General features: G+C 41.9%; 1 pseudogene; it reads left to right on the forward strand.

The window, feature by feature from the left end:
- The first annotated feature begins 592 nt into the window (after positions 1-592).
- LOC107136984 lies at positions 593-1,413 on the forward strand (annotated as a pseudogene).
- Positions 1,414-12,692: the final 11,279 nt, after the last annotated feature.

Raw genomic sequence — 12,692 nt, forward strand, 5'->3', positions numbered from 1 at the left:
TTCAGTTGGGCCCCTTTGGACATTATTACTCAACCTTCAATTTCCTATTTGAAAAATGGCAATTATAATAGTTTCAATCTCACTAGGTTGTTAGGAAAATTAAGTGGGATAATTTGTATAAACCATTTGAAACAATGCTGGCACAGGGTACAACAAACACTCAATCACAGTTGGCAGCTGTCTACATAAAAATACATGAAGAATATCTCTAAATATCACCATGGACTGATCTCTAAGGTATATTGTAAAGTAAAAAAAGCAAGATAGAGAAAAATGTAGAGAATATGCAATTGTGTTTTAAAAATACACACATACAGCTGGATGTGTTGGCAGATGTCTATAATCCCAGTGACTCAGGAGTGAGGCAGGAGGATTGCAAATCAGAGACCAGCCTCAGCAATTTACTGAGGCCCTAAGTCACTTAGTGAGACCCTGTCTCAAAGAATAAAAAGTTCTGGAGATGTAGCTCAGTGGAAAAGTGCCCTGGGTTAAATCCCCAGGACAGAAAAACAAAACAAAACACATTTTTAAAAACCAAATGATCAGGAGAGAAGATGGCTGACCGGGCTCTTGAGGCAGGTGATGCTTCCTTACATCTGTGGTCAGACCATTTACCAAGCTTGAGAGACCTCCTGTTCAGATATACGGCTTTGAAGGCCACTATGCTACTGCTTTTTGTTCTACTGCATCTAAACAGAATAAAAGGAATAAGTAGAAAAGGAGTTGTTGAGAGTAGCACGACTCATGAAGGAACCCAATGTGGCGGCTTCTATTCTGAATCCCTATATTAAGTGTTCCATCAAAATGAAAAACTTAGGCTGGGCGTGGTTGGCACATGCCTGTAATCCCAGCAATTCTGGAGGCTGAGGCAGGAGGATCCAGAGTTCAAAGCCAACCTCGGCAATTTAGCAAGGCGCTAAGCAACTCAGTGAGATCCTGTCTCTAAATAAAATACAAAATAGGGCTGGGATGTGGCTCAGTGGTCAAGTGCCTTTGAGTTCAATCCCCGGCACACCCCCCCCCCAAAATACCCCCCACAAAAACGTATATGACATGACAACAAAAGGGAGGTTTTCCCCATCAGGTCTAACCTGATGGACTTGCTTGCTAAAAACAATTGCCTAGGCAATGCCCGTGGCTTCAATTCTGCCTTTTCTACCATTGTGAGCGTGTACCTCGGAGAAGTACCTTGCACAGTGACCACTGCATCTCCTTTACCTGAAGCTGTTTTCTCTGAATTAAGGACAGTCCTGAAGAGCTTTCTAAGTCAAGGCCAAGTATTGAAATTGGAGGTTAAGACTGATTGTGGCAATCATGGGTTAAATGATTGTTCATATTGGAGAGAAATATGTTGATAGGTCTGCAAAGAACAAGATTCAGAAGCTGAGCTGGGCTATGCAGGAGAGCATCTAAAAGTGTTGATTTTGTATCATCAGTGACAATTCTTAAACATGGAGCAACAAAAAAATGTTTCCTGAAAAGACAAAAACAAACAAATAAACAAACAAAAAACAAACCAAAAAAAAAAACCCCACAAAAACCAAATGATCATATTTTTGTTTTCAGAAATGTTGTTATGTGATTATGAAATTTTATTGCTGTGTGATAAATTGTTCAACCCCCCCCCCAAGGCTGTAAACATCCCAAGCATACGGAGTGGTTTTGGATATTTCATTATTGCCGGGGCCAGGCCACAATGGAGGGCCCCGCAGTGTCTACAAGCCGGGAGAACATATAGAACAGGTCTCATGCCCACTACGCAGGGGGCTTTCTTCAGATGTTTTGAGTACATTGCTTTACTTCACAACCAAGGTCACTTTGTTCAGATCCTCTCCTAAGGATTAAAGGGGAATGCCAGCTTCCCTTCTCCATTTCCCTCATTATCACATTCTTTTATTTATTTATTTATTGAGCTGAGGGGTGCTGTATCTCTGAGCCACATCCCCAGCCCTTTTTATTTTTATTTTTTTTTTTAAGACAGGGTTTTGCTAAGTTGTTTAGGACCTCACTAAGTTGCTGAGGCTAGCTTTGAATTTGTGATCCTCCTATCTCAGGCCTCCAGAGTAGCTGGGATTAGGTGTACACCACCATGCCTGGCTTACCACATTCTTTTAAAGACTTTAAAATTCTCACTGCAAGCTTTCCTAGGTACTGATTAATGTTTAGCCCAATGGTAACACATTATTGTGACCTTATAATTCTGTTGTTCTAAGAGACAATGAAAACTAGAAGTTTCAGAGTAGGAGAAAGAAGATATGGATGTAAGATAGAGGGGTCAAGTCAAAACCCTATAGTGGTGCTTCTAAATGGGGACCATCAGTGTGAGTTCAGAATGTATCTCCTGGCCCTGTCTGCAAAAGACCTAGAAGCAATGACCCAGCCTATAGCACTGAGCACCCCTAACTTCCAGATTATGGGATCAAATGATTATTTCCCACCAAAAGAAACCAGGATGCCTGGGAGAAATCTTTGGGTCCATGTCTTTAGCAGGAAATTATGAAATGAGACTGGAAGATCTTTTCATACTGGAGAGTATGGAAACATTCAAAGATGACTTGGGTCATGCCAAAAGAATTCAGAAGCCAACTGAAAGCCTCCACTGGCTAAAGGCAGGATGAATTCAACATCAGTGAGGATAAAAATTTCAAGGAATTGAAACACATCAAATAGAGTTGAAGCTACGGTTAATGATATTCCTAAGAAGAAATAAATTGTTCCCTGTTGAAGACGATAGAAAGCCAACCCATTTATTTTGAAAACTGGTTGATAAAGAAAAAGATTCAGGAATGAGATGGACATCATTACCTTAAGTACATGTGTGAAGACCTGAATGGTGTGACTCTACTTTGTGTACAACCAGAGATATGAAAAATTGTACTCTATATGTGTAATATGAATTATAATACATTCTGCTGTCATGTATAACAAATTAAAAGAAAAAAGAAAAAGATTCAATCATTTATCCTGTTTTTCTGTATGAACTGTATCATTGGGGAACCAATCTCTCTCCACTCCCTCTCCTTTTTTTTTGTACTGGGGATCCCACACAGGGCCTTATGCATGGTAGGCAAGTATCCCACCACTGAGTTGCATCCCCAGCCCCTTTCCTCTGTAAGTGCTGTTATAAGGACTTGGTATTAGACTATCACTGTGTTATAACCCTGTCTGTATTTCAGGACCTAGGTACTGAGCCCCATGATCCTTTTGTTTTGTGATAACAAAAAGAGAGAGCACCAGACATGAAAAGCCTCCTGCTAGAATAACACATCACCACCCACAAAAGAGTCTTGCAAAAACACTGAACCTGAATCAAAAAGAGCCACTAATTCCAACCAGCAATTCATAGGTGCTCAAAGGAGAGGAGAGAGGAACACATAAGGTGAGGCTGTCATGGAACTGTAATCAGCAAAATCCAGACTGTGCGGATTCTCCAGGCCAAAGGACCTGATGAGTTCAACCAATTAATTCCAGTGAAAAAAAATTTTTAAGGGCTGGGGGGAACCAGGGGACTAAGTCTCAATGGCAGAGTCTGATTCTTATAGAAAGTTATTACCTGTCACAAGCCAAAATAAACCTCTTTTTTAATAGCTTAATTTATTAAGCAATTGGAAATCTGAGCTCAGTATAGATTTGATCAGATTAAAGAATTTTCATTAGCCACTGGGAATGTAGCTTAGTGGGAGTGTTGTAGGGACAAAGGAGGCAAGACACCAAAGACAGCAGGAAACAGTTTTATTTGGCTGCAGTCAGGTTCAGAGGGCACAGCTTTTGTTGTAATCAATCAATCTCAGCGCACATAAGAGGAGGGGCTCAGAAGTTCACAGACTGCAGAAGTTCACATAAAAGCAGCTTTTTCTTTCACTATTCTGGGCAAGTTAACCCTTCAAGGACAACATCTGAGAAGGGGAGAGCTTCTTCTCCCCTTTCTTTCCTCCTCCTGCCAGCTGTTACCACTGAGCCCAATTGGTAACTTCTCTTATCTCAGAAATGTAGACATCTCTGTGAAGCTCCAGCTCAAGGCCAGAGGCCTTGTTTACACATTTTTACAAACTACTATGCTGGATAAATGTTTGTGAGAAACTGGTAAGGGGGTGTCCAGCACCTGGAGTGCTGATTTCTTCCCAGCCAGTGACCAAGTAAAAACAGGGCAACATGAAAATTGGAAGTTTATATACATTGAACTCTTTTATAGAGACTCTTGCTGACATTCCTAAAATCAGCGATGGTGAAGATTTCTGTAAAAGCCCAATTAAGACTTTTCTGTGGAGAAAGGGGGTGCCACTACAGGAGAGTCCTTGCCTAGCATGTTCAAAGTCCTGCGTTCAATCCCTGTACTGAAAAAATATTAATTATTTAGATATAATAATGGAATTTGAGGGATTTTCAAAAAAATGACCTTTAGTTGCTAAACAATACACAGTGAAATATTTATGGACAAAAATATATGATGTCTGAGATTTGCTTCAAAATAATTCAGGAAAGGGATCTGGATGAGTCTAGATGAGATAGAGTGACCAGTGGGTGATGAATATATAAAGCTTCTTTATGCTATTTTGCTTACTTTTGTGTATATTTTTAAATTTTCCCAATAAAAAGCAAAAGAAGACAAAGAGAAGGAAAAAAGTAAGAGGAGAGAATTCAAGGGGAGGAAAGGCCTAGCAATTATTCTTTCTCTTTCCAACCCCTCATCTCTAGGATAACCCATTCGTATAAAAAGATCCAAAGACTAGGGGTCTATTTGGCCAGTCAAAATTCAATTTTCAAATTCTTTCTTAATAGAAACTTCTGTGCACATTTATAATAACATCATATTAATTCTCATGGAAATGAGATATTTTGAATTTAATTAATCATCGAGACAACTAAAAATGACTCCTTTAGCTGGTCATGGTGGCACAAACCTGTAATCCTAGTGACTCCAGTAGCTGAGGCAGGAGGGTTGCAAGTTCGAGGACAGCCTCAGCCTTGAACTTGTAACCTTTAGTGAGGCCCAAAGCCAGAGTGAGACCCTGTCTAAAAATAAAGAACAAAAAGGGCTGGGGATGTAGTTCACTGACAGAACACCTCTGAATTCAATCCCCAGTAAACCAAAATAAAAAAATCAACAAAAAAGCCTTTAAGTGAAGTGCTAATTGTTTTGATTATTTTTTTTTTCTAAAATGTCTTATATATTTGCCTACAGTTACTAACATCTTCATTTTCTTTTTCTTTTTCCTTTTTAAAATTTGATGGGCTATTATTATATAATTTAGGCATTGTATTATGTTGTATTGTGTAATTTAGGCTATAATCCAGCTGAGGGGCTATTTAATTGTCTTGTATTATCAGTGCTAATTAAGAAGCTCAGGGAGTTTTGTCCTCTTCTAGATTGGGACCTTCCTTTTTCCTCACTGCTGGCTGCAGTTGGTGGTCATCTGCTGTCTTCTCCCTTTCTATTTGTCATTACAGTATGACCGTGCCCTGTACACAGTAAGCACTCAATGATCACGGACTGAATTAGATTCAACCTGGGGAAGTCTGGGTGGTTGCCAGGGAAAACCAAATAATGAAACTTGTTAAATCATTAACCTTAATTTTAGATGCATCCCTTAAGCTATTGAGTGTGGCTTGGAGGGTTTTTTTTTGGTCCTGGTGAATTTAGGGGCGCTTAACCACTGAGCAAAACAGCCACATCCCCAGCCCTTTTTTTGTATTTTATTTAGAGACAGGGTCTTGCTGAATTGCTTAGGGCCTCACTAAAGTTGCTGAGGCTGGCTTTGAACTCGAGATCCTCCTGCCTCAGCCTCCTAAGCAGCTGGGACTGCAGGTGAGCGCCACGGTGCCCAACTTTGAGTGTGGCTTGGGAATTCATGCCTGAGCTCCAAAAGGTGGAGGTTGTCAGGAATCTGGCTGCTAAGAGGCAGTAGGTATCCGCTATATATTAAAATGTATGTTTGCCGGCATGCATAATCGCTGCTAATTGGTACAGCAGGAAGAATAAAGTAGCAAGCTGATAAAGGAATCCTATTTTTCTATCTAAAATGAAGAATACCTATAGATTACCTTCAGTATAGCCCCTACCTTCATCAGGTGTCGGTGTACAAAAGTACTGCCTGAAATTCAGCAATCTTTAGTTCAAACACCTTTTCAGAAAAGAAGATGAACTATTGTTTGAAACAAAAACAAAGAATTAGGTAAATAGCGTGGAACTCCCAAACGACCCATAGTCTTGAACCCAGGAACACTTAACCACTGAGCTACATCTTCAACCCTTTGTATTTTTTATTTTGAGACAGGGTCTTGCCAAGTTGCTCAGGGCCTCAATGACTTGCTGAGGCTGGCTTTGAACTTTCGGTCTTCCTGCCTCAGCCTCCTGAATGGCTGGACTACAGACATTCATCACTGCACCTGGCCCATAATCTTAATTTCATTGTTTTTTTTTTCTTACTAAAACATTTTAACTATGTTCATAAACTACTAAGTTTCGAGATACATTGTAAGTGTATCCCTGGTGGGTGTCTCATTATCCTTCCTAAATATAGTTTTGGTTAGGCTCAAAGCATTGGTGTCATTGTGGACTCCTCTTGGTCTCATCTCATATCCAATTTACATGTAAGACCAGTTAGCTCTATCTTCAAAATCTACACAGAATTCAGCCGTCTCAGGGCTTCCAGGCTAGGCCCAGGCCAAGTCCTCAGCTTTGTGTGGGCCTCTCTCTGGCCTCCCGCTCCACCGCTGGCTGTTCTCTCTGCAGTAGCTGGACTGGTTATTTATAGCAGGACAGTCATATCATATCCACTCCCTGGTCAGTACCATCCAGTGCCCCGTGAAGCACAAGTCCTCATCATGCTCTCCTTGTATGCACAACCTGGCCCCTGCCTACCTCTCAGAACTCATTTCCTCTGCTCTCTCCCCTAGCTGCTTTTCTCTAATCACACAGGCCTTCCAGCTGAGCACAGAACACGTTTGTTAAATGAACGGTGCCGGGAGCCATCCATGAACAGTGTGTGAACTAAAGTGATGTGGAAGTCATCAGGCAGGAAAGCCTGGTATCAGGAACTCCCAGTAGCAACTCTGCTGGTTTGAGAATGCCTGGTTCATGTGGGGTCCTGCCTCACTCCAATCAAGTTCAGCCAGCACCAGAGATGGGGTGACCTGCTGGAGCCACACAACCTCTTGGAGATGCCAAAATGCCAATCAACCTGTTTCCTGCAAGACCTCTGCCACACCTAGAAGCAAGCCCCGAACCAAGACTCCTCCCCCTGAAATCTTATCCCTGCCTTTGATGTACTACCCCTGAAATAAAGAATAAGGGGCCCTTTTCCCCTTGTTCAGTTCCAGCTCCTATCAGGACTGGAAGACCTATCTGGTGCTCCTCTTTGAATCTAATTTCTGGCTCTGTCTTATTTCTTTTTCTTTTCTTTTTAAAAAAATTTTATTTATTTATTGGTATGTGGTGCTGAGAATCAAACCCAGTGCCTCACACATGCTAGGCAAGTGCTCTACCACAGAGCCACAACCCCAGCTCTCTGTCTTATTTCTTATAGATTATTTCAGACTTTTTATTTCCAAGGCGGCTCATACCTCCTGAGCAGAAACCTACCCTGTTGGGGTACAGATCATCCTGCAATAGAATGAAATACAATAGTTGCTGAATGAACAAATTCTACAATAATTACAATCAATTTCATTTAATTCTGGGCTGTTATGCTAGTCCAGAGCAAAAGATTCTGGTCTAAACTGGTGGTCCTCAGTCTTAACCTGGCACCTGGAGGGCTTGTTAAAACTCAGGTGGTTGGGATCCATTCCAGAGCATCTGATTGAGTAGGTGTGAGGTGAGGTCCAGGAATGTACTTTGGCCTAATGATTATAGTCTACAAAGCTAACTGACCATTCTAAGCAGAAAATTTGAAAAATTTGGCTTAGTGTTCCTGTTTGCCTCTTTGGGTGAAAAGATTATTAGTAGCCTGTCATCCTCAAGGGATGTGTTTTAAGACCTCCAGTGAAGACCCAAAACTGCAGATAGTATCTAACCTATATATAGTATGTTTTTTCCTGTACAAACATACTTATGATAAAGTTTAATTTATCAATTAGGCTCCGTAAGAGGTTAACAATAACTAATAATAAAATAGAACAATTATAACAATATAATCTAATAAAAAGTTAGTTAAAACTTATATATTTGCCAGGTATAGTGTCACACCCCTGTAATCTCAGTGATCAGGGAAGCTGAGGCAGGAGGAACGCAAGTTTGAGGCCAGCTTCAGCAACTTGGTGAGACTCTGTATCAAAATAGAAATTAAAAAGGGTTGAGGATGTAGCTCAGTGATAGAGTGCCCCTGGGTTCAATCCCTAGTACTGGAACAAATAAACAAAAATATAAATTATTTATTTCTGGAATTTTCCACTTAATCATTTTGCACAGTGCTTGACCTCAGGTAACTGAAACCTGGGAAAGCAAAACCAGGGATAATGGGGAACTACTCTAACTGCAGAATTGCAAAGGATGAAGAAAAGCCCAGACCTCCTTTTTAAACACTTAACCACAGGGTGGCCCTCTAGCTCCAGTAATTATTCCATTGGGCTTCAATTAAAACATCTTTTGTGATTTGGAGACGTTCCAAGCCATTTCTCTTAAAAAAAAAAAAAAAAAAAGTGAATTTAGTCTAAGTTCAGCAATTTATTGTTCACAGGTCAGCAGCCTCATGGGACATGCTTGTGTTGCCCTTAGCAATGTGGGTCTGTGCTCTGCTGAAAGTCACTACTTTCACACAGATGGAAATGACATGTTTGTAAGTATAGGATATTCTATCAGAAAATGAAGTATTTCATTTTAGCCACCTAAGAAGGAGCCATGCACAGGTCAAATACCCACCCCCAAGTAGTGCCTGGTGCCCTACAATGGATACTACTCAAGCACTGCTCAGCTCACCTGGAAGTTTCCTCCAAATCTCTTCTCACTGTGGCAAAGAGGTCTTCTCCCTTCTACTTCCAGCTGTTCTCAGTGTCTTCATTTCATTGCCAGCCAGACCAGGGGGTCAGGATGAGCAGGAATGAGCAACAGGCAGAAGACCAAGGGCCTGGGCTGTCCCCTTCCTAGACTGTTGGGCCAGGCAGGGTCTTGGTACTAAGAACGGAAAACTGGGCTGGTAGCTGATGGGCCAAGGTGATGGGTGCTGGGGGCTGTCTCAGGTGACCAACAGGAGAGGACCCAACTTGCGGGTCCTTCTTCATCCCCTTCCACTGCTCTTCTCCTCTCTGTAGAGGGAAGCCCTGTCTCATACATTGATGGAGTCTGGAAAATGCATCCAAGTAAAGATGGGCAAACTGCAAAACAGTCTTCCATATTATAAGGGGAGGGGTCCTCTCCTAGAAAGACTACAAAATCCTTAAAGACACTTTGTCCACAAGCCATGTTCTCTATTCACACAGTCTTAGCAGTAGAAATGTACTCTTGACATGTGAAGAAATTGTTCATTCCAATGAAAAATCTTATTGAGGCTTTGGGTACTACTGGTATTTTTTTTTTTTTTCAGTACCAGGGATTAAATCCAGGCTTTCATGCATGCTAGGCAAAGGCTCTACCACTGAGCTACATCCACAATCCTTCTTCATTTTATTTTGAGACAGGGTCTTGCTAAATTGCTGAGGCTGGCCTCAAACTTGTGATCTCCTGCCTCAGCCTCCTGAGTTGCTGGGATTACAGTGTGGGCCACCATGCCTGATTCTACTGGTAATTTTTTTTTTTTTTGGTACCAGGGATTGAACCCAGGGGTGCTTAATCACTGAGCCACACATGCAGCCCTTTTTAAATATTTTATTTAGAGACAGGGCCTAAATGAGTTGCTTAGGGCCTCACAAGTTGCTGAGGCTGGCTTTGAACTTGTGATCCTCCTGCCTCAGCCTCCTGGGCCGTTGGGATTATAAGCGTGCACCACTGTGACGGGCGTCTACTGGTAATTTTAATCTTTATCTCCATTTTATTGAATTTATGGGACCTATGCTTCTTATTACAAATATAATTACTTTCATTTCTCTGTTTGCCACTCGAGGGGGGGGGAGAGAACAAGGGCAAGTACAATAAAACACTCAAAGAGCTATGAAACAAATATTGCTCAACAAACATGGTGACAATGCAGAAATAGATCCATTGGCTGGTGGGCAGGAGCACCATGAGAGGATTTGAAGTAATCATTTACAAAAGTCTGCATTTGTCATCTAAGAGGCATTCAGAGGAGTCCAGACCTTGTCCAGAAGAGAGGGATGTGCCCTGTCAATAGGAATGGTGGCGGACACTGCAGGTCTGCTACTCAAAGCCATTCCAGGTCCCATCAGGTGTGCTTCCTGAGCTAGAAAGGCTGAAACCAGGACATTGCTTTCCCAGAATTCCCAGCAGTTTTGTCAAGCAGTGGCTCCTGTGTGAAGGTGCACCTGGGAAGGTGGCCGTGAGCATTATGGAGTGGGGCTACCCTGGAAAAATCCCACTGGGGTAGCTTTCGGAGGGGGTGTCACAGGTGTGGAGTGGTGGGCTGTGGCAGCCATGGAACTGGCGTTAGAGCAGCTCTTCTAGAAGTCAGGGCTCTTAACTGCATTGTTTCAGACTGTTAGTGACCCACCTGTTTTCCTGTCCCTCCGGGAAGTTCTGTATGCTCCTAAGTAATGCCCTGTCATTAATGCTGTTGTGCTTTTTGTAATTAGTGGATTCCGTTGTTTGCCATTTGAATCCCTTACCAGAGAGCGCTTTATTCAAGGCAGATACACTTGACCTCAAGACAGACTTGGGCATGAGCCCAAAGAAATGTGTCTTGACATCATTCTCCCCTAATCTCAAATTGTGACAGTTGTCCTGTTACCTTGTCTTCTAATCTTGTTCACAGTTTTGACCTCTGTTCTGGCTGCCCTGATGTTTCTTGATGGGAGGGCTCCTTGTACCCCCTAGTTGTTGATTTTTATCTTCAGTTTCCTCATTCAGTTCTTTGTGTTCATTTTGATATCCACCTGATATACTTCCTCGGCACTTTTATGGCTCCTTTGCCACCTTTGTTATTTGCATGTTTTTTGATGGCTATTACATCTGGGGAATGAAACACATCTTACTTGCATAATTCAAAACAAAAGAACCGAGGACAAGTGCACATTGATTAGAGCTCACCCCACTGCACGGAGTGCCACCAGAGCTCTTGTTGGTGACATGCATAGGATAATGCTTGTTGTACCGGCTGGTGGTATTGTGAAAAAGTCAAGCCAAGTCTGTTCTTCAGGACTGTCATCTCTCGTGTGAACATACCGTCAGTTTTGCATACAACAATACCGCGTGTGGCACCCTTTAATTGTACAAAAGGGCAAATGGCAGGAAATGTGAATATAGGAAAATGGAACACCATCTGGAGCTTTTCATATAAATAGCACTGACTAGACAGTGAGAGAAAGTACCTAGGTCAGGAAGGGCGGTAACATATCTAGCCCTTGGTTTGCAGCCTTGACTGCCCATTAGAATCACCTGGACTTTTTAAAAATGGTACTTGGAATTGAACCCAAGGGTGCTCTACCACTGAGCTCTACCCCAGGCTATTTTTATTTAATTTAATTCATTTTTAGCTTTTTTTTTTGTGTGTGTGTGTGTGTGTGCTAAATTGCCCTCAGTCTGACCTCAAACTTGTGATTCTCCTGCCTCATTTCCTGAGTCACTGGGATTACAGGTAAATGCCATCATGCCTGTCTCACCTGAACTTTTTGTAAAATATCAATATCCATGTGCAAGCCTAGACCAATTGAATGAGAATCTTTGTGGGTGGGGCACTGGCAAGTTTTTGAATCTGGGTGATCCTAATGAGCCTTCGAGGTTGAGAACCAGGGGTAGAGTTTGTCGGCTCTGCCCTATATATCCCTGTGAATGTGGCTTTTTCTCCCCTCTTCACAGGTGTCCTTTGAGGTTTTAAGACTGAGTAACCACATGGGTTTTCCTAGTTAGCAGCATCTGTGGCTAAAGGACAACTTTTCATTTGCACTGGTTTACTTTTTAATTTTTTTTAGTTTTGGTATCAGATATTAAACCCAAGGGTGCTTAACCATTGAGCAACATCTCTAGCCCTTTTTATTGTATTTTATTTTTTTAAATTTTGAGACAGGGTTTTGCCAAGTTGCTTAGGTCCTAAGTTGCTGAGACTGGTCTTGAACTTGTGATCCTCCTGCCTCAGCCTCCTGAGTCTCTGGGGTTATAGACGTGTGCCCCCATACCTGGCAGCTCTTTCATTCTTTTTTTTTTTTAATTAACTCAATTATGGAAAAATACATAAAACCTTAAGTGTGAATGTAATGAATTATCACAAAGCAAACACTCATCCAGGTCTGGAAATAGAACACTGCTAGCACTTCCAGTGGGCCCTCTTGTCACTTTCCAATCACTACCCTCTTCCTTCACCCATAGGATGCTGCTCATCGGACTCCTGACTTTATAGATCAGTTCTGTTGGATTTTGACCTGGAATAAATGGAATAAAACCAAAGATGCTATTGCACTCTTTGACACATGGCCTCTCTCAGTCCTGGCCGTTACTGTGCTGTGTTTCTGAGAAGACTGAATGAAACAGTCTACCAGTCTTGAGATCTTGGGACTACCTTTTGTCATGAGATTGGTCTTAAAGGGGCTTGGCTGGAGGTAAGGAACACCTGGGAGCAATCCAGCCAGGCAGCCAGGTGCTCAGAGAACAG

This window comes from Marmota marmota, unplaced genomic scaffold, assembly GCF_001458135.2.
Source record: "Marmota marmota marmota unplaced genomic scaffold, marMar, whole genome shotgun sequence".
Classification (NCBI taxonomy): Eukaryota; Metazoa; Chordata; class Mammalia; order Rodentia; family Sciuridae; genus Marmota; species Marmota marmota.